The sequence below is a fragment of the Ictidomys tridecemlineatus genome, chromosome 3 (assembly GCF_052094955.1).
Source record: "Ictidomys tridecemlineatus isolate mIctTri1 chromosome 3, mIctTri1.hap1, whole genome shotgun sequence".
Taxonomy (NCBI): domain Eukaryota; kingdom Metazoa; phylum Chordata; class Mammalia; order Rodentia; family Sciuridae; genus Ictidomys; species Ictidomys tridecemlineatus.
Genome location: NC_135479.1, coordinates 132,808,971 through 132,836,311, shown reverse-complemented (window position 1 = coordinate 132,836,311; position 27,341 = coordinate 132,808,971). Strand labels below are relative to the sequence as shown.

The 27,341-nt window shown below is 44.4% G+C and overlaps 1 protein-coding gene across 38 annotated transcripts in view; it reads right to left on the bottom strand.

The window, feature by feature from the left end:
• The window catches only part of LOC144376351 (uncharacterized), a 222,917-nt gene that overhangs the window by 142,731 nt on the left and 52,845 nt on the right, over positions 1-27,341 (bottom strand). For 2 of the 38 annotated variants that reach the window (XM_078043833.1, XM_078043835.1), the window contains exon 3: positions 20,205-20,414. The exons of 33 other annotated variants lie outside the window; for them this stretch is intronic. The gene's annotated coding sequence lies outside the window, so the exon portion shown is untranslated. Of the gene's footprint in view, positions 1-15,372; positions 16,627-20,204; positions 20,415-27,341 lie in introns of those variants that run through there. 3 more of the 38 variants (XR_013436740.1, XR_013436739.1, XR_013436738.1) reach the window with 3 other exon arrangements.

Here is a 27,341-nt window from a genome sequence, read left to right as displayed (position 1 = left end):
GATTAGAAATAGCGTGGTCCAGGCAAGCCTCAGGGTGAAGGTGAGATCTCCAGGGAACCTGAGGGAGGAAAGGGAGTTACACAGCAGATATCTATGGGAAGCACATGAGCAAGTTGCGGGTGGAACAAAGGTCAGGAGCTTGTTGAAGAACAGGAGGCCAGCGTGGCTGCCCCAGCACATTTAGGAGGTTCTGGGGCAACGGAGAATGGTGAGAAGTAAGATCAGAGAGGCAATATAGAGCCAGTCTTCTAAGGCTTTGGAGTCTATTTTGAGGACTTCCAAGTGAATTACCTGGGAAGGCATTAGAGCAAAAGGGTGGCACTATCCAGTGCATATTGTAAGAGGTTTACTTCTACAGCTACACTGGGTCTAAGGGACGTAGGGTAAAGCAGGGGAAGCAGGTAGGGGCAATGGTAATATTGCAGGGAGAGATGCTGGCTGTTTGGATAAGAAGGATGCTGAAGGTAGTAAAAAGGTGATTGGATTAAGGTAAAACCAACATGATTTCTTTGACCTAAAGTCCATCCCCAAGGCCATTTCCAGGCCTAAAACTCTTTGCATGCACTTGAATCTCATCATCATCTCCTCAATCTCTCTGCCCAGCTGTGGTAAGAATAAGAGAAACACCATGTTATCTCTGTCTTTTTAGGTCTAAATTCTCTGGAGCATCTTGTTTCTCTACAGAGATATTAAGCCTACATGGAAGCTATGATTCCACTTCCATGGCCCAAGGTTTCTGGGGTGATATTGACTCAATCCTATTCTGTGCCCAAGTAGAAATATGGTATGCAAAGAAAGGCTATTTTACCCTCAATCAGGAAAAGAGACAAGCTTGGGGACAATGGAAGGGCACAATTGTCAACAAAAGGAAAGTTTGAAGAAAGAGCTGCACAAGCAAGAGCAAGTAGCTGACCCTGCTGTGAACAAACTCCACCTTCGTCAGTCGACCTGATTGATAGGTATATGATCTGTCACTGAGATACTATTATTTGCTACCTGGTCTCCTGGATCCTGAATTCCTCTTTAACCTACCCTCTACATTACCAGCAGACACAGGGTCTCCATGAATAAGAAAGTCAGTATTCTCTGCCCTGGCACTCTCTAAAGTAGTGCCTTAGCCAAGCACAGGGGCACACACTTATAATCCGAGCTACTTGGGAGGCTGAAGTAGGAGGATTGCAAGTTCAGAGTGAGCCTGGAAAACTTAGCAAAACCCTGTCTTGAAATAAAAATAAAAAGAATTGGGGATGTAGCTCAGTGGTATAACATCCTGGGTTAGATCCCCAGTACCAAAAAAGTAAAAGGAACAGGCTGGATAGGAAGAGAAGGGAAGGGGATGGGGAAGGGAAGGAGAAGGGAAGGGAGAGGGGAGGGGGGTGATGAAGACCTGCCCTGGACCACTGGGCCAGGCTCCAGTTTTATGCAAGATTCTCTACTTTAGAAAGCCAGCACTTGTGCTCCCACATCCTGCAGTCTGTGGAGGAGGCTCTAGCTGGGGCAGGGGCTGGATGCAGTTAGGGGAGCTGCGGTCCTTTGACCTCAATTCCACCTCAGCAGTATCCGTGCAATGCAGCCTTCAACACTTCCTGCCCTAATTGTTGTGCAGTGTCACCATCGGCTGTTAAACAGCTGCCACCTGCCACCCCAGACCTGGATGCCGGCCAAGGGTAGGTAAAAATATTTCTTCCTTCATATAAATTGTGGGAAGACTCTTCTGGAAGAAACATGCTCAGGAAATGTGCAGTGTCACTGGGACCCAGGCAGTGGTTCTGGTCTGTGCTCCTCCATTGTGATAACTGGTCACCCAGCTGGCTCTTCTCCTTGCCCCCTTCAGTGCCACTTTTTAAAGTCTCTGAGTGGGGCTGACAATCTAGTCTGGAGTCGTGGAAGAACCCAACACATTTCAGCAGAGGGGACCTCAGAAGTCATGCCTATTTAATAAGCAACGGAACCTTCTCTCCGCCTCCTGAAATAAATCTGATCTAGATCTCCAATATTTTAAGTACCTTTGGTGACAAAATTGATAGTTTACTTGTTCTTCTACCACCTTCAGTGGTTTGGAGGCCAAGTCACCAACCCACAATCCTTGAACCTGTTAGAACCTTTTCATTTCACAAATGATGCACCTCAGGATCTAGAGTCTTATCACAACTCCTTCGGCGAATCAAAAGCAGAGGTTGTCCAAATTCCCCCTTTGATAAGGACACGGGTCATATTGAATTACAACCCACCTGAATGATCTCATTTTAACTTGAGTAGCTCTTTATAAACTCTGCCTCTAGTAAAGGTCATTTTCTGATCTACAGGGGTTTAGAATTTTAACGTGCAACTTTTGATGGGACACCATTCTATGCATGGCATACAGGCAAAACAAAAACAAATCTGAATGTCAGAGGACCCTGGTTTCCTGATGCTCAGAGCAGTGGTTTGCAGAATTCAGGCATGTCAGTAGCTTTGAAATCTGTCATGATGGGAAATTGACAAATACTACAAAACAGGGTTTTCCTCTCCATCTCCTCAAGGAGAGCTGAGGATTAAACATGTACGGATATAGCACTGGATTGGGGATCTGAAATAGAACTTCCTGTGGAATTGGATCTTTGCTTCTTAGATTTTTAAAGACTTTCAGGGAATAGGGAGCTGGGGATGTAGCTCAGTGGTAGAGTGCTTGCCTGGCATGCATGAGACCCTAGGTTCAATACTCAGGACCAAAAGGAAAAAAAAAAAACAAAAAAAAAAAACCACATTCAGAGAATAGTATGAGAAATCACCACTCAAAAATCCCTTTGGGATGGTCTCATCAGGAATGATAGACTTTAATGCCCGAAATACCATCTGACAAGGCAAATGGGCCAAGCAGCTGAACCGAAGAAACTAGAGAATGGTGAGGAAAGTGAGAAGAGGCTCTGGGGTCCTGGTTTGGCAGGGCTGACATAAAGTCGCACAGACTGAGTAATTCAAACAACAGAAGTTGCCATCTCATGGGGCTGGGTGCTACAAATCCAAAATCTAGGTGCTGGCATGCTTGGTTCCTTCTGGGAGCTGTGATGGGAGAATGTGCCACAGGTCTGTTTCCTCAAATCATGTGGATTTTCATTTCCCATCTCCAGGTTGGTGTGGCATTTTCCCTGTAGGCACGTCTGTTACTGTGTCCAAATTCCCCCTTTGATAAGGACACGGGTTATATTGAATTACAACCCACCTTAATGATCTCATTTTAACTTGAGTAGCTCTCTATAGACTCCACCTCTAGTTAAGGTCGTTTTCTGATCCACAGGGGTTTGGGACTTCAACGGGCAACTTTTGATGGGATGCCATTCTATGCATGGCAAACAGGCAAGACCAAAACACACCTGAGTATCAGATCTGGCTGGCCCACTGCCCTGATTCTTCTCCATTTGCCTAACTTTGCGTGTGTGAAAACTTAAACTTTAGGAGGGAAGCTGGTGGCTTTCCAAGGTCATGGGTAGAGAAAGGTGGAGGTGATCCTTTTGTACCAGACTGGGGGCCTGTTCCAGTTACTTGTCTCCTCTGGTTTATGGGACTGTTTCTCCTATTTGTGTGTTACCTCAATACCTTAGAAGAGTCTTTCAGCAGCCAGAGGGCCAGGATATATCTGGTGCTGGTCTCCAAACTCCCTCTAGCTTGCATCCTGGGTGAGACCACGCAGATGATGTTCAGAAAGCTCAGAATGAGTTGCATCTACCTCACTGATCTGTCCCCAGGAGAAGCTTTGGCTGCTCCTGAGCTCCATGTTAATTGCTGCGCTCTGTACCATAGACTTTTTTAGGCATTTGTTTTTTCAGTAACACTCTCTGACTATATACCAGCAAAGGAGAAAAAAAGATCCATTTCAGGACTCCAGGACACTCCCCACTCTGGTTGGTAGTAACCGAGAGAATCATCAGGTTATTTGCCTCAACTCGGAGACCTACAGGATCTAACATCTACTAGCAGTGTGTGCACTTACTAATTCTGATCAGCCTCATACTCTTATCTGAAAATCAGGACCAATAATACTTAGCTTACAGAATAACTAATTCATTTGTTCATTCAACCAACATTGTGAGGGACATTCAATATGCTAGGAATGGCCTGTGCACTGGGTTTATAATAGTGAAAAAAATGAGATGATCACTTCCCAGGACCTTCAATGAGGAAGACAGACCTCTGTGACAACACATGATAAGGAAATGCTGGCTTCCTGGGAAACAGGAAAAGGAAAACCTGGGCAAACTTGGGCCCAGGTAGAATTCTGAAGGGAATGAGATATCCAGGTGAAGAGTGGACTGGGAAGGAGTAACTGTTGTTGGGGGAGCAGAAGGGATCGTGAAAAATACACTGGGCATTGAGGGTCATATGTCCAAAGACGTAAACGGAAGAAGGCATGGAGGTGGGTATTAATGAGCTAATGAGATGTGCATCACATAGTGCCAGGTACAGAAGGCACTCTGTAAATGCCACTTGACGTTTTCTTTCTATAACATGCCTATGGATTTTATCTTCTCATTTCCAAGACCAGAGATGTCAGCATTATGTTGAAAAATTCACGTTAGCAATACAGCTCTATGTTTTCATTTACTGAAAACCATGTTTTCATTTACGATAGTCTCACTAATATATACTTATTCATTGCAAAGACATGCATTTCATTTTTCATATACATGGAAGACAATTATTATAAATATGTGCCTATGTGTTTTTTCTTTTGTATGAAACAATGACTCCTCCTGACCACACAAGGATTTTACTACCATCTGGCTTCAGATTTTGAATGAACATAAATATTATTGTTTATTCTGTAGCCTCTAATTATCCCCACACACCTTCCCCTTTTGATCATCCCAGGTTCTGCACGGCAGAATTCTCTGCTCAAGTGGAGACGGTATTACAGAGGCCTTAGGAAGCACACACACTGTAGGGAAACTACTCAGATACTCTGTTAATATAAATAAGAATGAGAGCCATGACCTCCAATGCATGTGTTTTTATTTTTTTGTGAGTTTTTTTTAACTAATATATGCACCAGCATGAAATACATCCCTTCCCAATTGAAAGCAATATTGGCCTCTATCACTCTAATTAATATTACCATCTTGACTGATTTATTGTCAGGCAACCAGATACAAGTGTGCATAGAGACAAAAGGAGATAGACAAATCAGGAAAGAATTTGATAGGCATTTGGTATTTCTTCAAGATACACACATAAGTACTTCTTCTTTATCTTTCCTTTTTTAAAAAATAAAATAAAATAAAATATCTTGCCCAGCATGATGATGTACATCTGTAGTCCCAGCTCCTCAGGAGGCTGAGTCAGGAGGAGTGATTGAGCCTAAGAAGTTCAAGGCCAGACTGGAACTCAGAGTGAGATTCTGTCTCAATAAATCAAATCAAGTTAAATTAAATAACTCACTGAGAATAAATTGCATTTTTTTTTCAGTGCTTGCCAATCATGGTGCACACCCCCTTTCTTCCTGCAGAGTTTACTTTGAGGAAGGTGGTTCTTATTTTTATCGATCCCATTTTGCAGTGACATAAACTTGTCTAAGATAGTGTAGGTTGGAAACGACAGACTCTGAGTCATCACTCCCAATTCTGGGCTCTATTTGCCATTCCATGTTTCTTCTCCCATCATCTGCCCCTAGACAGTCTCTGAAATCTCTTCCAGCTGTGAGACATGGTGGAATGAAAGATTCGCATGAGGGCACAGCCCTTGCCTGTTGCTTCAGGATTATATCCCCATTGTAATGTATAGCTTGGAAAGTCCAAGGAACTTAATCAACTGCTCTTTGATATTTGCTGCACACTTTGGTGTCTCCAAGACTTAATGCTAATGAACTTGTTTACTGAGGGATACTAAGCAGCTAGTACCCAGGTAGATGATAAACTAAGCCCTCTGTGGGATCCAGGATGTGTGGCCCACCAGTCCTGTAGCAGCAGCAGCCACAGGAGAGTGAAGCTCACAGCTTCTGGGAGCTGGGGTTGGGTGAGTTGGCGGGGCATCCCCTGATTCCACTCTTGTTTCTCCCTTTCCCTAAAGATACCTCTACAGGAAGCTGGAGCTCTGAGGGCTTCCTATAATTTGGTCTGAATAAAAATTCACTGGGTTTTTCCAATCTGTTAGCACTTCCTCCTTCAAGCTTTAGCTTCTCAAATTGGTAAGTATTTAATTTCAGTTACAAAATTAGTTGCTTATTGGTATGACATATTAAACTGGTTGTTTACTCATGAATAGCCTGTTGGTAATTTACACAGCATTTTCTCAAGAGCCATTTTCTAGAGACAGAGAAAAAAATGAGGGATCTTCTTTCCCCATATTTCCAGTTAATAATTTACCGCCCCAAATTCAAGCCTATTAACTCAAGATTCCCAAGTCATTCCGCTGTGACACTTTGAATGTGACACTGTCTACCTAACAATCCATGAAAATAATGGGCTGTCAGGGAAGCCTACTTGTGCCTGCTTAAAATCTTCTCTCGTTCCCTGTGAGTTCCACGAGTACAGCCCACTGCTCCACACTCCCTACTTCCAAGTCCTTCCTGATTCAGCCTGTAGGGCCAAAGGTGACGGCACCAACATCTACAAGTTCTTAGGGTAGAGTTGGAGGACCAACTGAGAGTCTTGCCTTTTCTGTACATTCATGAGAATGTCCTCCAAATACACTCCTTTAGCCTATGAGAAATTAAGCTCCTCCTAGTCTCCTAGTCTCCCTGAACTTTCTCTTTTGTGACCCTTATCTCTGCATGGCATGCTCACCCACCTCCATTCCTTGGTAAATAACCCAGGACTCAGCCTAAGCGCCTCTCCTTCACTTCCCTTCTCATCATCATCTAATCCCTAAGATAGTCATTCTTCCTCTGAAGCACTTCTTCAGTTTGTGTCTACTTCCTGACCCCAAGTGCCACTTTTTCTTTTTTTTTTTTTTTTCGGGGGTGGGGGGTTGATACCAGGGATTGAACTCAGGAGCACTTGACCACTGAGTCACATCCCCAGCCCTGTTTTGTATTTTGTTTAGAGACAGGGTCTCACTGAGTTGCTTAGTGCCTCTCCATTGCTGAGGCTGGCTTTGAACTCAATATCCTCCTGTCTCCACCTCCTGAACTGCTGGGGTTATAAGCATTTGCCACCACACCCAGCCCAAGTGCCACTTTAAAGTCACCACTGTATCTCACTGGGTTTCTGCAGTAGTTCCCTAGCTGATCTCCATCTTTCATTTTTCCATCAGTGCCTCTAAAGAAAGAACTGTAACGTTAGGCTCTGCTCTGTATGTGGCAAAAGGAGCAGGCGAGGATTGGTATAAATGCTCTTTCAAGAACAAGCATCAGACGACATCAGGGTGATGTTCACTCTGGCCTCCTTTACCAGCTTCCTCCACAACTTGCTATCCACAGAGTCTTCCTCAAAGAAACCACATTGTAAAAAAAGAAAAAAAAAAAAAGCTGGACATTCTAATGTAGGATATTAAGTTATGCCTGGTCACCAGAAAGGGGCATCCTGGCCTCAACCAGAGCGTATAGCATAGACAATAATACCTGAGAGGAGACTGACATGACCTCAAAACACTCATCACACCCACATGCTGGGCCAGGCTGGGGGCTCCCCCAGGATGTTTCTCAACAGAGATACCCAGAGCATTTATCTGAAGCCCTCTTCGTCATGCACAATCTGCTTTGAACTTTGTTATTCTTCATCTCTTCACAACCTCTGAGGAGCTTTCCCACAGCAGGGGTGAAGTGAGGAAGGAGAGTACCAGGCTTTGGAGCCACAAGACCCCTGGTGACCTTGGCTCTCTTTACCTCTTAGAGCCCATTACTCCTCTCTGGGGTCATAATGGGAATATGACAAGGTAGCATCAATGTTGTGGTTTGGATGTGAGGTGTCCCCAAAAGCTCACGTGTGAGAAAACGCAAGAAGGTTCAGAGGAGAAATGATGGGGTTTTAAGAGTCTTAACCCAGTCAGTGATTTAATACACTGATGGGATTCAACTGAATAGTAACTGAAGTGGTGGCAGGGTGTGGCTGGAGAAGGTGGGAATTAGGGCATGGCTTTGGTGTACATATTTTGTAAATAGAGAGTGGAATCTCTCTCTGCTTCTTGATCACCATGATATGAGCTGCTTCCCTCTGCCACACACTCTGCCATGATGTTCAGCCTCGCCTCGAGCCCTGAGAAATGGAGCCGGCTTTCTATGGACTAGGACCTCTAAAACCATGAGACCCTAAATACACTTCTCCTCCTTATAGTTGTTCTGGTCAGATCCTTTAGTCACAGCAGGAAACAGCTGACTAAAACAGTAGCATATTGAGGTTGATGTTTGAAAAGATGGGGCCATTCATTTTAGAGTTCAGAAGAACTAGAGTTTAGGTCTAAGCCGTGCTATTCACTGTCTAATCGAGGCCCTGTCAGTGAGCTTCTCTGAAACTCAGCACCTTCGTCTGGTAAATGTGATTACATGAGTGTGGTCAGAGTTGGGTGAAATAAGGCACAATATGTGCGTAGTGTTATACTATTATCCTAAGGCTTATGGAGTTGTTTTCTAGAACATAAGTGTTATATCTCAGCTCAGTGATTTCATCGTGGCCCAACCCACTATCTTAACTCTTTACAGGTGCTCACTGGGTATCTGTCGCCTGGAACTCAGCACACTGAGCCTCTTGAACCTGCCTATGGAGAGAGGAGCATGCCCCTGGTTATATGTGATGCAGAGCGGTAAAATCCCAGGGAAGGATTCCTGGCTTGTCTGGAGATGGTCTCGTGCTGTGGGTGGTCTGGACACCAAACACTTTTTAAGAATGAATCAGGGGCTGGGGATGTGGCTCAAGCGGTAGCACGCTCGCCTGGCGTGCGTGCGGCCCAGGTTCGATCCTCAGCACCACATACCAACAAAGATGTTGTGTCCGCCGAGAACTAAAAAATAAATATTAAAAAATTCTCTCTCTCTCTCACTCTCCTCTCTCACTCTCTCTAAAAAAAAAAAAAAAAAGAATGAATCAGCCTTCTGCAATAGTGCAAGGACCACAAGATGAAGCAGATCCTCCAGGATGGGGGCACTTACAGGACACCTGGGAGGTGTGTTGGGATTGCCTGTTTTTAGATAAGCGCACTCCTATGTGTATGAGTGTGGACAGCTGGTATCTTTGGTCAAGTCAGCCATGTTTCAATGGACCTGAGGAAAAGTAGAAAGACTGCTGGGTTGGGATTACCAGGTGTGTGTGGCTTCCCCCTGGCTCTGCTCTGTCTCAGCTTGGCTGCCTATGGTCACATGACCTCATTTCTCTGAGTCTCAGCTCCTCTCTCTCTATCTCTCTCTCTCTTTCTCTCTCTCTCCCTCCTCACCCCCTATTTTTATTTTTTGGTCCTAGGGATTAAACCCAGGGGCACTTTACCACTGCATCACATTCCCAGCTCTTTTTATTTTGAGACGGAGTCTGGCTAAGTGGCGTGGGACCTCACCAAGTTGCTGAGGCTGGCCTGAAACGTGCAGTCCTCCTGCCTCAGTCTCCCAGTTGCTGGGATTACAGGTGTGTGTCACTGTGCCTGGCTCAGCTTCTCTTTATGTAGACCCCAATCTGCCCCTCAGTAGTCTGCATGGGTTAAGCCATGGCAGGCGTTTAGTAGCATAAAGCTCTCAGTATACTGGGAGAGTCTCCTTCTTGCTTCAGGGACACTGCAACCCAAGGACGACGTCCATCTCCAAGCCAGGACCCACTTCTACTTGTAGCACCATTGGTAGCACCTGCTGTTGGAGAGCTTGCTTCACGGCCTCTGAGGACTGGGCTCTGTCAGGCCATGTGGGACTCACTGACTACGAAAAGCACTGTGACTAAGACTCTTGATTGTAGATTAAAAGCAAATGAGGAGAACACTATGACCTAAAGACAGGTTGAAGGACACTGTGATTTAAACTTGCTGGACTATAAAAAAAGAAGCCTAGGGAGCCAAGATATACCTCAAAACCAGGACAAACCAGCAGGAAGGTCCCTAAACCAAAGCTGGGGAAGCCTGTGCTCTTTCCCCTCTTTCCAGTTTGACCGGTAAGTTCCTTGGGGACCAGGCTACATTTTGCTCATAATTGCATCTCGTTCTTAGTGTGCCTGGTGCTCACTAAGCTATTTACATGCACCCATTGGCATATCAACATGGTATTATCTATGTTCGCAATCCATCATGGTGGGTTACAAAAGCAGTGTGGATGATGTATATATTTTTCCATAGGGAAAAAAAAATCTACCAAAGACATTAACACTGTTGTGTACACAATTATCTTTGCACAATGTGTTATTTTAATTTTCTTCTTTTTAAATTTTTATACTACAATGCATATTATTTACATGGTTAAAAAGTTTAAAATGTATACATAAATCTGTATTTTTATATTCCCTCAGGTTTTCATTCCCTTTTGGACTAGCACAGTAAAGGACAACAATATAGATTTTGAGGTTTGATTCAAAAACAAAATGCTATTTGCAATAAAATTAAAATGTTTGCATAAATGGGTCACCTGGAAGGAGTAAGGATGGTGTTTTGGTTTCCAACAACACACAAGGCACAAAAATGTGACACTAACGTGTAACATACTCCTTAATCTGTTAATTCCAAGCAAAGACAACTCAAGTCATCAAAAAGAGAGCTCTGGATCACAAAACCACAGGATACCAACATCCCACAAGTAGGGCCCTCCAGCCACTCTGGGTGTCCTACTTCTCTGGGCCTCAGTGTCATCCAAAATAAATGAGTGAAAGAGAACATTGCTGAAAAGGGAGATTTAAAGGGTAATAGGAAATCCACCTCCCTAGCTACTCTTCCCTCATCTCTGGGTCCCTTTCCCCCTTTGAATATGCCACGAGAAAGGAACTCTTGAGAGGTTCCCTTGAGGATGTGGCAGGGGCTGTCCGAGAAAGCCAGTGCAGGAAGAATGGAAAGAGCTTGGGCAACAGTCCCAGGAAGGTCAGAGCAGGCAGCAGGCAGGGACACGGGATTTCATTGCTAGTAAGCCTCACAGGGTCCGCCCCCTCTCGCTTGGTCCCTAGCTTTAGCATCTGACAGAGAAGCTGTGGGGATGCCATGGGCCCCTGGCAGCAGGGGAAACTCCTGGGATGAGGAATCCATGTTGAGGAGGGTGGGTCTGTGTGGGGCCAGAGTCTGAGTCTCAGCCTGATCCTGCTGCCTCCTGGCTGGGGACCCTTCCTGGGGACTCTTCCCAAGTCAGCAAGAATCAGCCCACAGTGGGAGGATCTGCCTTCACTGAGCTTGGGTGTTCTCATCTATGAAATGAAAGCCGGGATGAGATCTATTCAAAGTCTATCCCAAGACTGGACAAGAATAAAAACCATGAATTTAAATGTGAATCCTTCTTATGGCTTAGGTTACATGAGATATCTGTGTAACATCGATGCTGGATACTAACGATGCATTGAATGCACTTTGGGGCTTTTTGTTCTTGTGCGAGTGGAAGACTTCGAGGGGCACAAAGCTTGCAGGCTCTGTCTCTGTACTAAAAGAGCAATATAGGCCTTTGACTTTGCATGTAGCACTGTATTTATTTCTTAACATTTTTCTTTCATATATTTTGGGGTTTTTTTCCCATTTTTTTTTTACATTTTTGTTTCTTTACTCCTCGTGTTGTTAATTTTTAGTGTATTACAAATAACGTAGAGGCCCTATATTTCTTTAACCCTTATTCTGCAAATCCAGCTGCATATTGAACAATAGCCCAAGACACTGATTTGAGATCCAACTTGAATGTTTACTCTAGTTTGATATCTAGAAGTTGACAACCACATTAAAAATGTAATGAGTGCCAGTCCATGTTTACTAGGTACAAAAGTATAGTTTTAATGTCATATTTCATTATTCACATAAAAAGTAAAGGGTGAACCACTAATTGCATGCCAGGCACCTGTGTGGGAAGCCTTGTCTCCAGCCAGGCTCAGCCCTCCACACTCAGGGAGACCCACAGACCAGAGAGAGCTCCACCCAGGGTGGGGCATCTGCCTGGGCTGGGGAGAAAAGCAGGCTTGTCAAGGGGTGTGTTGCATTGTTAGTATTTACTGCTGCCAGAGAGCATGCTGATGGCTTTCAGGTGATACATTCCTGGCAGGTCTCTTGCTCCCTAACAAGATCTTGATGATGGACCATTTATAGTATCAACTACCAGTCAGGGAAAGATGGCATTCAAGATACAATTGGCTCCTAGGTCCCAAAGCTCCTCTTTTCATCCCTCCCTCAACTTTATAGAAAAGTTGTTTTCTTTTTCAAGTTCAATAGATAGATCATTCTTTCATTTGTGGGTGAAATTTACTCCTCGAACAGCCCACCTCCAGGAAGGAAGAGTGCCGGCTAGGGAGCCAGGAGGCCTGGTTTTGAATCCCAGCTTCTTTCCTCCTTGGGAAAGAATGAGCAAATCACTTATGTTGACTGATCCTCAGTTGCTGGGTCTACAAGATGAGAATAATGAAAACTCTTTCTTCTTTGGGTTATTGTAAGGATTAAGTAGTGCTCATACTAGTCGTGCGTACAAAACAAACACATGATGCATAGTCCTCACCAGCCTCAACAGTAGGAGAGAGACTTGTCAATCATGGAGGTACAGCCTGTTGTGTCACATGCTTTAACAGAGGTATGTGGCAGGGAAGTATTTAATTTTGGGGGGGATCACCAGAGACTCTGGAATGGTTAGAGATCAGGGAAGCAGAATCACTGCAAGCGATAAAGATTTATCATCAGGGTTTAATCCATACAATTGTAGGTACTGGCTCATCAGCCTATGTACGGTTATTGAATTTGATGCTGGACTTAAAGTCAGAAGGGCAGGTAGCTGGGAAAAGGAAATGAGAGTGGAGTGGGGAAAAAGCAATAATGGCCTGGATTCTGCAAGGGCCAACTGGAGTCCATTTGTCTCTCACTGACTCTAGAGATCATTTTGGTGACCTGGAGTACAATCTGGTGCCCTTCCCCATAGAGCTCTTCATGGCGGTCTATGATTCAGGCAGCTGATCGAGAAGAGCTGATGGGAACTGAAGGAACTGAGGGATCAGCTGCTGCCCCACCCAACTGGGTGAACCAGCAGACCAGGGACAACGTATGCGTGACATCATGGCACATGGTGCCATTCACCAGCTTCCTAAATATTAAAGCATAGCAGCTTTGCTTCTGTATTTCCAGTATCCTGAAAAACTAATACACAATGATGTAGGAAAGGGGAGTCTGGGAAATGTAGCCCCATTTTGCCTCTATTGACCCAGTAGAAGCCCACTGTACCTCTTCAGAGGAAGCAATGAAATTGGATCTGAAAGAGTAATAGATGGTCCTGAGGAGAAATGGGAAGTAATGGGAAGGCAAGGTAACGTGCAGAGCATGAAAGGCTTGGTATAGTAAGATGTCCATAGTGGCTATTGCATAGATGTTTTGTCACTGACCACAGTGTCAGTTCAACTTAACCAGAGCCACCATAGTTTGAGGAAGTACTGGTCTACCTATCCATTGGGTCAAATATTTCATTAAACAAAGGCTAATGCGTTTTCCATGACAGCGGCAAGAGACAAGAGCCTGGAACAGGGAGGCCTGGGTGTCAGTCCAGCCTGGCCTCAGGCTCTGTTGTGACTTTAGACAACCTTCCACTATCTGAACCTCAGTAACTTCGTTTCTACAAAGGGAGAATTGACGTGATACCTAAATATCCAGAGACATTTCAAACTTTAATATTCTCCGGCTTTCTAACATCGTACCACATGGGCTCAAAAACTTTTACTGGTGAAAACCAAAACAGAAAATGCTTTTAGTCACATTCTCAGACTTTTGGTCACATCCCTAGATCCTGGATGCAGGTACAGGACAATGCAAACTCCCATGATTTTTCCTAGGGTCTAAGCCTGCCTTAGCTTAAGTGTTCAAAGTCAAGGCTAAATCTCCTTTGTCTTGATAGCACTAGCCTGGCAGTGTGCTGGATGTATCTGACTGAGGTTGTCAAGAAATAGATGAATAAACTTGCGGAATCTAATCCATGTTGGTCTATAACTTAGAGACTGGTATGGGCAACTTAGAGAGGCCAGTACAGACTCCCCTCCTAGAGATGTCTCTAAATCAGTCTACTCTAATATTGGCCTATATTCTTGGGAGAATGCAGAATTGAATGGCTAGGGAGGGGTTGAGATAAAAACTTGGTACATATGTGAAGTTAACATGAGTTCCAAACCAAATAACAGCTACCTGGTCTTTGATTCTATGGACATAGTTAATGTTTCTGATTAGAATAATTCCAGACAAGAAATATTATCCTTCTAAATTATTAGGGAAAGTCATATTAATGCCTCCTATTCTTTGGCCTATGGTCAAAGATGTTCAGATGTTGCAACCCAGGAAAACTATGGCATTATTCCTTGTGGCACCTAGTAAAATATTGATTTATTTTGTTTCTTTCTCATGTTTGAAAATGCAATTTGCCTAACCAGAAATAGAGCAGTATTTTATTGTATGTAACATAGAATTGTGGGATGCATGAGTTTTGGAGTCAAAAAGCTGATTTCAAACCTACACTTTGATGCTTAACAGTTTTTATGTTTGGCAAATTATTTCATCTCTGAGCTTTAGTTTCTTATTCTGTTAAGGGGATATGACAGCACTGATTGTTTTCAGATAAATGAGATAGTGAGTGTATAGAAACGGCTTAGTATGTGGTAGCTGCTCAGTAAAAATTCCCGTTTTTTTCTTATTCCTCAAAAAGTAAAAAATTATGAAGGTATCCTTTTTCTGAGTTTTTTATTTGTATGTTATTAATTTATTTGTTGTGTTTTATGTTTGCCCTTGTACACAGATATGTGACAGCAAACACAGGCTAACTATGGAAAAAATAAAATAAAATTTATTGTCATTATTATTTTGTATCTTGTATTTGGGGGGCAGAACTCACTTAACCTTTGTGGTCTGAGAATTCAGGGGTGAGCCATTGTGGCAGTTGATTTCTGGCTTCACATTATCACATTTTAGACATTAAAAGACTACATGGAATAAGACTACATGTTCTAGACCTGAAGGTCATTAGAACTGAAGCATACTTAGAAGTCATCAAGTAAAGTCCTTCTCTGGGTGGGGAAATTGGGACTCAGAGGTGAGGTGGCTTGCCTAAGACCTCCCATATGGTTAGAGAGGATAAGGACTGGAATTTATGTCTTCTGATTCTTCATCCAGTACCAGCGTGTTGCCTCAGAGCCTTTGCTGATTCATCACATAATCTTGGAAAATTCCCCTGACTTCTATGTACTCGTCTTTCCGTAAAACAAAAGATGGTGAGGATAACTCATGCTCCATCCCTCATGACAATACCTGGGGATTAACTAAGCCTGGGCAACAACAAACATTCAGCTCCTGGAATTGGACACAATCCATTTATTTTTATTTTTATTTTTTTGTAAAAATTGCTGGAGGATTTACTACAAAGGGAGACATTTAATAATTGTTGAATGGAAGGATCCTTTTGCAAGGCTGGCCAGATCCATGGTTTGTTGTCTGTTAATGTGATGAGCAACTTAACCCCTCTCAGGCCTACCCCACTCATCTGTAAACTGAGGCATGTGGTCCAGAGCCTCATTAAGCTTCCTTCTAGCCCTAATAAATATCCCAGCATTCTTCCAGTTACTTCAATGTAGAACTCAGTCATTGGGTAACTGCACTTCCCAATGACAGGGACCCATGGCACCTTAGAGTCACTAGAAAGGAAATTTTAAAAGTTGATGAGAGTAAGATTCAAAGTAGGAAAGGAATATAGTTTTCTTTTAAAGCATTGCTTATGTGGTCTAGAATCATAACCATGTAAAGAAAGATACACTAAGATCTCTGAACCTTGGATATGTTTTCCAGTCAATGTTTTGGAAGTGTTCCAGGTTTCTCCTCTTTTTTTTCTTGGGGTAAACATCTCTCCATAGGCTCAATTAATGGAGATTTATTGACAAGTGGTGATAAAAAGCCAGGTTAAGTGGATTCACACCAAGATGAAGGGCTGGTTTTTAGTCTTATAATCTCGGTTTCCAGGTTGGATAGGCTGCCTGGGGAGAGCTGTGAGCCCTGGCCAAGGAGCTGTGGAGACCTGCAGCTTGGCTGGTTGAACAAACCTTGGTCTTGCTTGAGCCTTGGCTTTCTCTTCTGTAAAAGAAAGGGGTTGAGTTAGGTGCTCTTTACAGTTAATTGAAGGGCTGAAATTCCATGAGAGGGTCCCCCAGGTTTTGAGAGCTGAGTCTCCAAAGCAAGCATTCTTGAGCAAGTTCTTTCTCCCAGCTCAGAAATCCCCATGCCTTTTTCCTCTAGGGCTCCAGCACAGGAATTGTGTTTAATCCACTGACAACTGAAATCTTTCCCATTGCAATAGTATTAATGTTCCAACAATTTTTTTTTAAAGCTTGCAATAAATAAAACCAAAGCAATTCTCAAGGAGTGCATTAAAGATGCATCAGTGGGAGGGGATGGAATTGGAAGGGGAGTCGGAGGAGGGAGACTGGGTTTTCTTTTGAAATCTTGCAAAGCACAAATATCCACAGTTCTGGTGCCCTGAAACTGCTGAGTTGACAATGCCTTAATGACATCACCACTGTCCAACTTCAGTTTAATGTGTTCCCTCAAGGAATCCTTCATCTGTGGAGACAGGCACAAGTTAACACATTCATTGAGATTTCTTTAAAAAAAAAAAACAAGCCTAATGAGTTCTCTCTCGTTTTAAAAGGATTGGGAATCCATCTGTGGATGAAAGAGTTAAAATTTTACCGACCTGAGCCATTCAGCTGGGCAAGCCCCAGCTGAACATTTGAGTAGTGAACACGTAGAAATGGGCAAAGTTCTTCAGGTTCAAAGGCTTGTTTTGGAAAAGAATCCAAAACGCTCAGATGCTTTTGCTGATTTATTCGAGCTGGGGATGGGAGAACGCAGAGGTATTTGTTGAGCCAACCGAACATGAGATGTGCCTTTGCTTCCTTATCACTGCCTCTGCTTTCAAGCTGACGTGTGTTTTGAAGGAAAATCTGTTTCACGTGCTTTAGCTCCTGCGCACAGGGCTGCCTGCTGGTGAGAGGGTGGCCCAGATGCCAGGTGACTATGAAGAGCAAGGAAATCCTCTGAGCAGACATGTACCAAAGAACAGAGAAGACGGATTGTTTTTACAAGTGCAGTCAATTACCAAGGTAGAAAAATAGGTGGGAGTTGCAAGAAAGGGAAACAAAGTGACCCAGACACCCAGAGTCCATGACTCCAAGTAGAGGGTAGAGATCAGTGCAGAAAAGCCTGAATTTGGAATTAGAAAACTGGGGCCTGATTCACTTCAGTAACCACAGCCTCAGTTTCCTTACTTGTAAAATAGACATTTGGATCAATAATCTCTACTTCATGTGGTCTATGAAGACTACATGGAATAATGATTATGGAAAGGTCATAGTTCTGTGCTTGGCACAAAACTGACACTGAATAAATATTTATCATTTTTTTAAATGTTGAAGTTAGATTTAATGCAAACCCTGGTTCCTCTGTGTGTTCCCCAAACTGGTTTACCCTGTCTCCCACTCACAAACCCTAATTGTCACTGAGAACAGCAAGGAGCACATTATCGCTGGAAGAGAATATATATCAGCTCACATTTTTTTTTTCACACTAAACGGTGTGATTTTTCAAAATGCTGGAAAAAGCCGGAGCCAAAGTAAATTTCCCCAACTTCTCCCCTCTTCTCCTCTCTCTCTCTCTCTCTCTCTCTCTCTCTCTCTCTCTCTCTCCTACCCCCATCCCCCATGAACTTTTAAACCTTGCAAATTAGACAAGAGGAAAAAAAAAAAGAAGAGAGAAAAAGATAAAAGAAAAGAGAAGGGAAAAGAGAGAAAAGGCCCAGCCTTCCATTGCTTCACATCATATATATATCAAGTTCATTTCACAAACACAAGGTGCACTGTCAGAAGTGCCTTGGGCAAAGTTTGTACTTTGCTTGAATTCTAACTTTTGTTTACCAAGGTAATAAACCGGTCCTCTGCTGCTCCAGGTGTAAAGCTATTATGAAAAGGCATATTTGTATTTCACCCCACCTCAGACACATCGAATGTGGGAAGTCCTGCGTGGTAAGAGCAGCCAGGATTTATTTACAGAAAGAGGCTACCAGGTAGAGGCGAGTCCCTGGGCTGGAACAGACTGAGCCCCTGCGCAGAACTCGTCATCTCATCTCCTCTTTTCTTCCTCCATCGGCCCCTTCAGACACCAGCCCTTGCCCTCTTTGCCCTGACAAATATCCAACCTGCCAGTGACTCTCCGGGGGCCTTTGCAGACTCTGTTTAGACAAGTTATGTCCCCTTGGCTTTAGTCCTAAGTTTTCCAACCAACCTACTACTACCGACATATTTTGTCTGGTCGGGTTAGTTTAGGTAAATTTAACAGCTGCGGAAACTTCTGTTCCAATCCTATGCCTAAAACTCTCCTCGAGCTTTCCCCTACCCCCTTCACGCAGGCTGGGCACATCCTGAATGGTTATCTGAGGCCTAGGGTGAGTGGGAGGAAACTTTCACCCAAATCTCTGACTGAGCTAAATGGCCTGGAACCCATTCTAAATTGTCTACTGAAATCTTGGCACAGGGAGAAGAAAAGAATGTATGGAAAAGGGCAGGCTTAGAGCACCAGGCCCTTAGCCTGGGCAAGCGGGAGAGCTGCAGAGAGGGTTACAGCCATGTTGTCGACCACAGGCGAGTCTGGCAGACCACCCAGAACTATGCACTAAGGCACACAGCAGCAGTGTCCCAGCTCACACCTTTCCTCCACCGGAGCTTGGGAGGCAATTCCAGTTTCCCCACAACCCTGGGTTCTCAAATTTCTAGAGTCCTTACTAGGTGCAGAAGCTTCAGGCTAGGGGACTTGGCCATTGGAAGCTCTCGATAAATATTTTGGAACCATGGATTAATGCCAGCTTTATCATTTAAAAAAAAAATAAGCTCTTGAGCAAAAGACTTAACCCCTTTGAGCTCAGATTCATTGTCTAACTCCTAATAATAATTATCTTTCAGAGTTGTTATGAAGCAGGATCAAGCGAAAAGCCCTGTGTAAACTCTAAAGAGCTGAGCTGCACAAACATGTGTAGTCCCAACAGTATAGAATGCCAGTATAGAGCAGCTAAGACACGTGGTTTAGACACGGCTCTGTCAGTCACTGTTCCCCTAATACTGCCTAGCAACCCAGCAGCCCACGTCTGTTGAGGATTGACCCAGGTTTAGGTACTATGGGAGGCATCGAGTATATAAAGGCGAATTCTTCCCTGTCCTTAGGGAACTGGTAGAGGAGGACTAAGGGTGGGAAAAGACTCTCCGTCACTGAACACCTCGTTATTAAGTGTCTAATATCCAATTGTTCAATCACTATTCATTTAGGGCCAATTACCGACCCAGTACTATTCTTGGCATAGGGAACTGTTTTCGCTAGGGTAGGTTAGCGTAATGAGTCAACACAGAACTTCCTTCTTGTGCACATAACAGTCCTGGATGGGTATGTAGGTTGCTGGGACAACTCTCTTGCACTTAGTCATTCAAAAGCCCAGTTTCTTTCATCTTGTGCCTCCACCGTTCCCTAGGGCTTTGACGTTATCTGGCAGGAGGGGAAAACTTGCAGGAGTGTGCTTGGATGGTTTCCACCATCAGACCTGGCCGCTGCACCGTGTATTTCCACTCATGTTCCATTAGCTAAAACTCAGTCGCACTTAACTACAAAGGCATCTGAAATAAGCCCTGTTTTGTCTTCAAAAAGAAATAGATTTTGGTAAACATCTAATAGATGCTGCTTATAAGGACCTGGCAAGTCACAAGGCAATAGCCCTACTCACAAGACGCTTACAGTCTAGGGAAGATTTTGCTACATAAGTAAGCACACAACCAAGATCATTTCAGAAACTATGAAGAAAAGACAATGGGGGATGATGTGGTGAGGGAGACCTATTCTCGATGGTGAAAAGAGTCATCTGACCAAGCCACAGTCATTCTGGAAGGGAAATAGGGAACAGTTATCAGTTAAGGCAGAAGCAGGGGAAGAGGAATTATGCAGAGGCTGAGACAGGTACAGGGCCCCCAAGAAGGGACTTCTTTGACATGTTGATGCCACAGCAAAAGGTCAGCATGGTAGTGCTGTGAATGAAAAGAGAACATAGGATGAAGGCAGAGGAGTCAGGGAAGGGCCAGACCATGGAAGGTTCTAGAACTCACATTAAGACTGTAGATTTTAAACATTCCATTGTGTTTCAAGATTTGTGGTCAGTGCAGAAAAGAGAGAGGTGCCTCCATCTTCAGATCCATTAGCCCACTCACTATCTTCCCCAGTTCTGCTGGGCCTTGCAGAGGGCCTGATCCCTGTACAACCTGGCTTCTACATCAGCTGACTTCCAGCTGGGCAGAGTGGGAAGCATTGGCAGGACCCTGGAGGTAGAAGGAAGGGAGAAGTTACATATACTTTTCTCTTCCTTTCTTCCTTAGCAATATTCTCCAGCCAGGCTCTATGGTCTCCGTGGTTCTAGCTCCTGCTGAAGAGGCCCACCATGGTCCAGTTTCCACTAGGTGACCCTGGCCTCTGGACTCCAATAGAATGACCTCCTCTTTCTGTCCATCTGGCATAGTCTAGCAACTGGAGTAGCAACTTCTGCTCTTGCTAATGTCTGGGTTGGCTTCTCAACTTCTTCAAATACCTGTATAGCCAATTACCTGAACCAAACTATTTAGACAGTTAAAGTGGCTTTAGTTTCCCTAGTGGGACCCTGAAGATGAATACAAAGCACAAAGTACATGTTGTAGGGATGCCCCCTCAGTTCTAGGTACCAGGTCTGACACAGAGAAGATCCATAGTAGCTGTATGGGTTTCCAATTGCTGCTGTAACAACACAACTTTATCATCCTACAGTACTGGAGGTCAGAAGTCTGACATGGGTCTCACACTGCTAAAATCCAGGAAGTTACAGGGGACCATCCATGTTCTTATATTTTCTAGACTGCAAAGGCTGACTGTATTCCTTGGCTTATGGGCCCCTTCCCTCATCTTCAAAGCTGGTAATGGCAGATAGAGTCTTTCTCGAAAGGCCACCACTCTGGGTCTGACTCTTCTCTTCCCCTCTTTACAGACCTTCGTAATTACACTGAGACACGCAGATAATCCACAGATTTTCCTATTTTAAAATTAGCTGCAGGAAGCTCAATTCCATCTGCAACTTTAATTGCCATGCAAAATGACATGTTCACGGGTTTGGGGGATTAGGACATAGACATCTTTGGGGAAACATAAATCTGCCTATAGAATAGTGCTGAGTAAATAAGTCAGAATGAGGGGGGAGTTGCAAAGTTTTGCTAAAGGAGATAGCAGCATGATGCCTTCTACGGCACATATTGAGAACTCAAGGCCTGTGACAATACTTCAGATCTGAACACTTGAGTCTTTTGGCTCAAAAGTTCTCTCCAGAGATGCTCGAAGCTTAACTTGCTGTTTTAAATCCCCCAGCGTGTGCTCTTGCCTGCCACGCCTGGGATGCAATTCCAGGGACACGGCTCCTGTTAGTCTCTCACTCAGGATGGCACGTAGGTTTCTTGTTTTCCCAGAGAAAGGTTCGTTTCAGAGAGGGGAGTGGGTGAAGGCAAACTGTTGGCTGCAGCACGTGAGGCCCATCAGTTGCAGTTCAGGGACAACTGGAGTTGATGCAGTCATGCCTTCCAAATGTAAGCAAACGCCTCCTGTTGCCAGACGATGTGTTATTCAGTGGGGGGCTGGTGGGGGTTGTTGTGAATCCTTCTGTAACGTTATCAGATGGATACTGGGAGGAGAGGGGGAGCAGAGGGGGAAACTCTCTTCCCTGGTAAATAAACTTCCAAACTGTAGTAATTCCTGAAAACCTCTTGAAACTGCCTGCTGGGGACAAGACCACACTGAGATAGATAGCGGGTTGGAGGATCTGTGGCAATGTTAAGTCCACGGGCAGCCCAGGATCTCAAGGAGAGCTTGCATTCCACTCCCCACTTCTCCGTATGCCTGCACATGCATGTGGGGGCGAGGGGAGGGGATAAGTTTGTAGAGGTCAGAGTCTGGTTATGTATAAAATGGTTTTCTCTATTTTAAGCAAGATTTTATGGAAATGACTTTCTTTAAACTGCCTCCTTTGAACTGGAATTCCCCCACCCACCCTGCCCACACACCCCAGGGCAGAACAAGGTGAGAAGTCCTTGTTGCCAGGTCTGCTCTTGGGAGAAGGGGAACCTGCCTTAGGGGCCTGGGCTGGGGATGCACATCTTAAGTCACTTCAACTCAGAGACCTACAGACAAATCTCTATTGGCACTCTCAGAACCACCGTTAGTGGTCTCTCTAAGTGATCTTTGGGACAGAGGCTTTTCAAGAGAGTATGTTTTCGTTGGGTACCTCCAACTACTGCTGTCAGTTGGGAACATTATTTAGAAAGAGTTGCACTATATAATTGTGGGTATATAACTGGTATAGAGGCAATATAATTGTGTCTTTTATCAACACAGCTATATTGCATTAGCGATGTTTTCTTCTTGTAGGCAATTTTTAGTTCTTAAGAACCTTGAAGGATTAGGACTATTAATTCTCTCTAGAAACATACAATGGCAGGCCTAGGACTCCTCTGGAAGGATTTACTCAAGACTTGGGAAAAGCTGGGTGGTGGGTGTCAGGGGTGGGAGGGAGACTTGATTTCTCACTGCCAGTCCTTTTGCACCTATTGAATCTTGTTCCTTCCACGTGGGTTTTCTATACAAAAAGTAAATGAATGTTTTTAATATATGGAATCATAATCTCAGCTACCTAAAATCAGGTAGAACAGGAAAATGCAATGAATTCAGATAGTATTCAACTCCCTGTAATAAGATTTTCCCTCTTATCTATGTTTTTGGATATTTTCAATGTGAAGGTGACCCACCCTCATGTTTGTACTCCACCCTCAGCCCCAATTTCTTTCTTTCTTTCTTTTTTATTTTAATACTGAGAATTGAACCCAGAGATTCACACATGCTTGGGAATGAGCTGTATCCCCAGCTCTAACTTGCGGTCCTCCTGTCTCATCCTCTCAAGTAGCTGGAATTACAGGTGTTCGCCGCTCCACCTAGCTGAAAGTTACATCCTTGAATGGTCAGGGTAAGACGGTGTTTCTCTGCGCCTCTGCCACATTGATGTGCAGATTGTGCTCTCCGCCCATAGGCCTTTTCCATTTCCCAGTTTCTTTTCAGGTTGCAGTGAGTGGGCTCCGTTTCTAGGTCTGATTCGCTGCGCTCTTGTCGTTCACTCAGTCATAGTGAAACACGGTGAGCGCATCGCCCTTCGTGACGGCTGGGTTTCGGTTCAGATAACCTCCCTGTTATCAACATCATCTTCGTCACCATCACCATCATCCGTCACCCGTCACCATCGCCCGCCAGCAACAAACTCTTCTCAGTTCAGTGTCAGACGCCTTTTTGAAACCCCTGCAAACTTTGGCCCCTCTGTGGGCCACATAGTGAGGGGGATGTGGAGGTGAAGTCACGCAGTTCCTTCCCCGGATGCTCGGTGTGGGAAGGGAGCCGGCATAGATGGAGTTAGTTTTGATTCAAGCCAGAAGAGGTGAGGGCTTTCAAAGGTACCCAGACATGTTATGACTGTCAGGAGAAACACGGAGCGAGATTTCCTTCCTTTGAACTGCACCTGGCAAATCTCTCTGGCCTTGATCACACTCTGAAGTGTATTACGTCTTCATCTTGGGCCTTTTCTTGCCTACTGTGGCCCAAGTGAGTGTCACCATGTAATAGAGACACCAACAAAATGCTGCGGGGCTTAGAGGAAGCTGAGATTCATTCTACTCTGGAGGCAGAATTCATTGAGGAGGTAGCATTTGAACAGACTTCGAGGGACAGATTGGCATTTAGATAACAGAGAGAGAAACAAGAGTGACCTAAAAGGACGGGTAGAGCAAAAGGATGTGGGTGTGCTGTGTGGGGATGCTCTTGTCTGAACTTCAGATTCTACACCTACCCCCCAACCTCCAGGTTCACTGTGAGGACCAAGCAGCACACCGAGCAGAGCTGCTGACATTTACACAGCACCTACTGGCTGCCCACAGACACAGAACCAGTGAGGAGCAGGGCCAGAATGTGCACCCAGGGTTCAGAAAGAGTCCTTTGACCACTATTGGATACTCTCCTCGAAGGATGGGAAAGTAGTCCATAACTCAAAGCATTTACAAGCATCAAGGATGTTATTTCTTCTAACCTGAATCTGACCCTTTGGTCCTAGAATTTTCCAAAAATATCCAGGTTGATTTTGAGCTAACTGAATTTCCTGGACTGTCACCAGCTTGCTGACCTGGTGTCTCTTCTGTTTGCTAGGATGTTAAGTAGGACATAACATCCTAGGACTCCACAGTGTGGTTCACATCAGAGGACCCAGCCAGATCTGGGCCTGGTCTGAGGCTTTGGAAGGGACTTCCTTAGTTCCAAAGGTCTCTGCTGGAGACAAGTGTCACAGGGACATCTTCCAGGTCCGTGGCCTAGGGGAAGAAAGTCAGCATAGGGCCAAGTACTTCCAGGTATGTGAATGGCAAAATGGGACATTCTTGCCTTTGCCCAACACTGTGGTAGCTTCTTTGAAGGGGCTTCTGTGTATACTAGAGAATGCCAACTAACTCCAGCCTAGTAGAATTCAACCTGGCAGCTGTCACTGTGCGGTACTCCCAGAGGGTGGCCCATGGCTTCTTTTCATTACTGCTGTGGTGGTACCTGTGAGGTCACCGTTACCACTGCTGACAGAAAAAAAAAAAAAAAAATATATATATATATATGCAGGAATGGAAGTTCCTTTTCTTTTCTGGGGGAAAAAATATTTAGAGTGATAGCTAATAGCATGCACTTGCCCTATACTTTTAATTTACAGCATCCTTCACATGCATTTCTTTTAATCCTCCTAACAACCTTGTGAGAGTGTGCATGTGAACACGAGAAAGGATGGGAGGAAGTTAGTTCATAGAGTAGAGGTATGGCATCTTTTAGCTTCATGAGGACCCTGAGGATCAGAAAGGTTAAGTGGGGTAATGAAGCTCACACAGCCAGTGACAATACAGAGACTTCAATGCTGGTTTCCTGCCTTCAGGCCTCAAGTACTTCTAAGTTCTCTGAGTTCCCCATCCTTAGGTCACACGAGTGGAGGGATCCTCTGTGCCTGCTTTCTATCACTTCCTACTGTAACCCTCAGATCTCTTATTCTAAGGAATCCATCAGTTTGGGGTGGGAATGCAATTGAGAAGCTGAAGTTCTCAACTGGCGGTGATTTTGTCATCAGGGACCATCTGGCAATGTCTGGAGACATATTGGAAAAGGGAGTTGATGCTACTGGTACTGGTGGGTATATGTCAGTGATGTTGTAAAGTATCCTACAATGAAAAGTACCCATAACGAAACCCAAAATGTCCAGAGTGCCAAAGTTGGAAAACCTGGGTTGGGATAAAGAAAAAAAATCCCATTCTCAGATTCCCTTGCACGTAGAGTCTTTCACAAGCATCTCTTAAAAAAAAAAAAAAAAATCTATCAGTGTTTTGCAAGCTCTTTTCTCCTCCTACCAGAATCTGCCAAATATGTCAGAGCTGGAAAGAGAGATTGAGGCTCAGGGTCACCCAGCTACTATGCAGTAGAGAAGGCGAAGGCCCGTGCTCCTGCCGTGAGCTGAAGACGTTTTCTACTTCATCATGCTTAACTCCCCGCTGGCCAGCTCTGCCTTGAGCCATTTTCTGACTCACTGGTTCAACAAATGTTGTGATCTGAGTTATGTTCACTGGCATAGACTTGCTTATAGCTTATTCTAAGACAAAACATGGGACCACCCAGTAGGGCATGAGAAGAACCTTATTGGCCCCAGTTCCCCTGACATCTTCAGCCCCAGGCCTGTGGCACTACTGCTAGGTGAGGGACCTTTCCTCTCTCAAGAAGGAGATAGAAGGTAAAAGCTCTCTACTGGAAATGAAACTGACCTCATCAGAGCCCTCAAGTTTCCTTGCAAGAGGCACATTACTGAAAATAACTAAGTTTCTTGGAACTGAAAGATTTTTTTTTTCTTATTTGATTTTTCATAGCTTGTTCTGTTGGTTTATTTTTTTTTACTCAGCCTGTCAGTGAAACTGAGTTGGTCAGTGAAACTTTCTAGGGACTGGAGGTTTCACTTTCAGGCTTTAAAAGTTTTGGCTTGGGCTTTTCAAGCCTTCATAAAGCAGGGTATTCAGCATTCTAGGCCAAGAGTGAGTTTAAAATTACACACACACACACACACACACACACACACACACACACACACACACGCTTAGGTAGCATTTATTGAGCAGATTAATTTCTACAACATATTTATCTAGCATGCGCTCCATGGCCATGGGCAATGGAGATACAGCTCTAAGCAGAACCAAGGTGTCTCCTGTCCTCATCTACTCACAGTCTAGCTGGAGAAGTGACTCTCATATTCTCCTCACAGACGTCCTTTCTTCACTTGGTAGGGGACTCCTCTCTCATTTTATTCTCTTATTAGTACACCCTGAACTTGTTCTTTTGTCAAATTCCCACTTCGTCCTCAGGGATCAGATCAGATGCCAGCTCCTTCCAAAACACTTCTGAAATGTCCCTAGCTAATCAGGAAACTTTTGTTAAGTACATCTTCAACCTCTCACGCCTGTATCCCGCGTAGGCGATGGAAATGGGGTTCCCCTCGGTGGAATGGACTGGCTAAGAAATAAAAGCTAAAAAGAATAAAACGACGAAAAAAACCACAGGACACAGAAAATAATTTCAAAAAGTGGGGGCGGGATGGATAAGCCGATCACACAGATTGAGCTTCTATACTCTGGCAAAACGAGGCTGCGCTTGCTTTATTTATATCAGGGGGACATCAAAGGCCTTCCATAGATGTTCTTCTCCAAAAAAGATTAGAGGTGGGCTGTCCAGTTCCTGACGGGTTAAGTCCATCTCCAAAGCAACCATGAGAGATCGTCCTAGCCGAGTGAAGATAAAGGTCCTGTGCCTTGGGCAATCTATTGCGTGGGAGAGCCATGGATAGTTCCCAAGGTTAACCCTAAAATCTCCCTGGCTTCATGCCGACAGAAGATACTCATGAGATTTTCATGGATGGCTCCCTGCAAACCTCTTCTCTGAATAGCTACCAAACCACTCAGCACATAGCGTGGCCCCTTGTAGGGAAGCAGTGTAGACTAGTCTTAAGAGGTTCAAGCCTTTGTCCTATTACTGTGGTTGCCTTGGGTGGTTTACGTGTCTGCATTTTGTTGTCTGAGTGAATGTGGAGTATCATAAAGCCCATGCTGTCACTGTCATTGTGGTAACTGCTC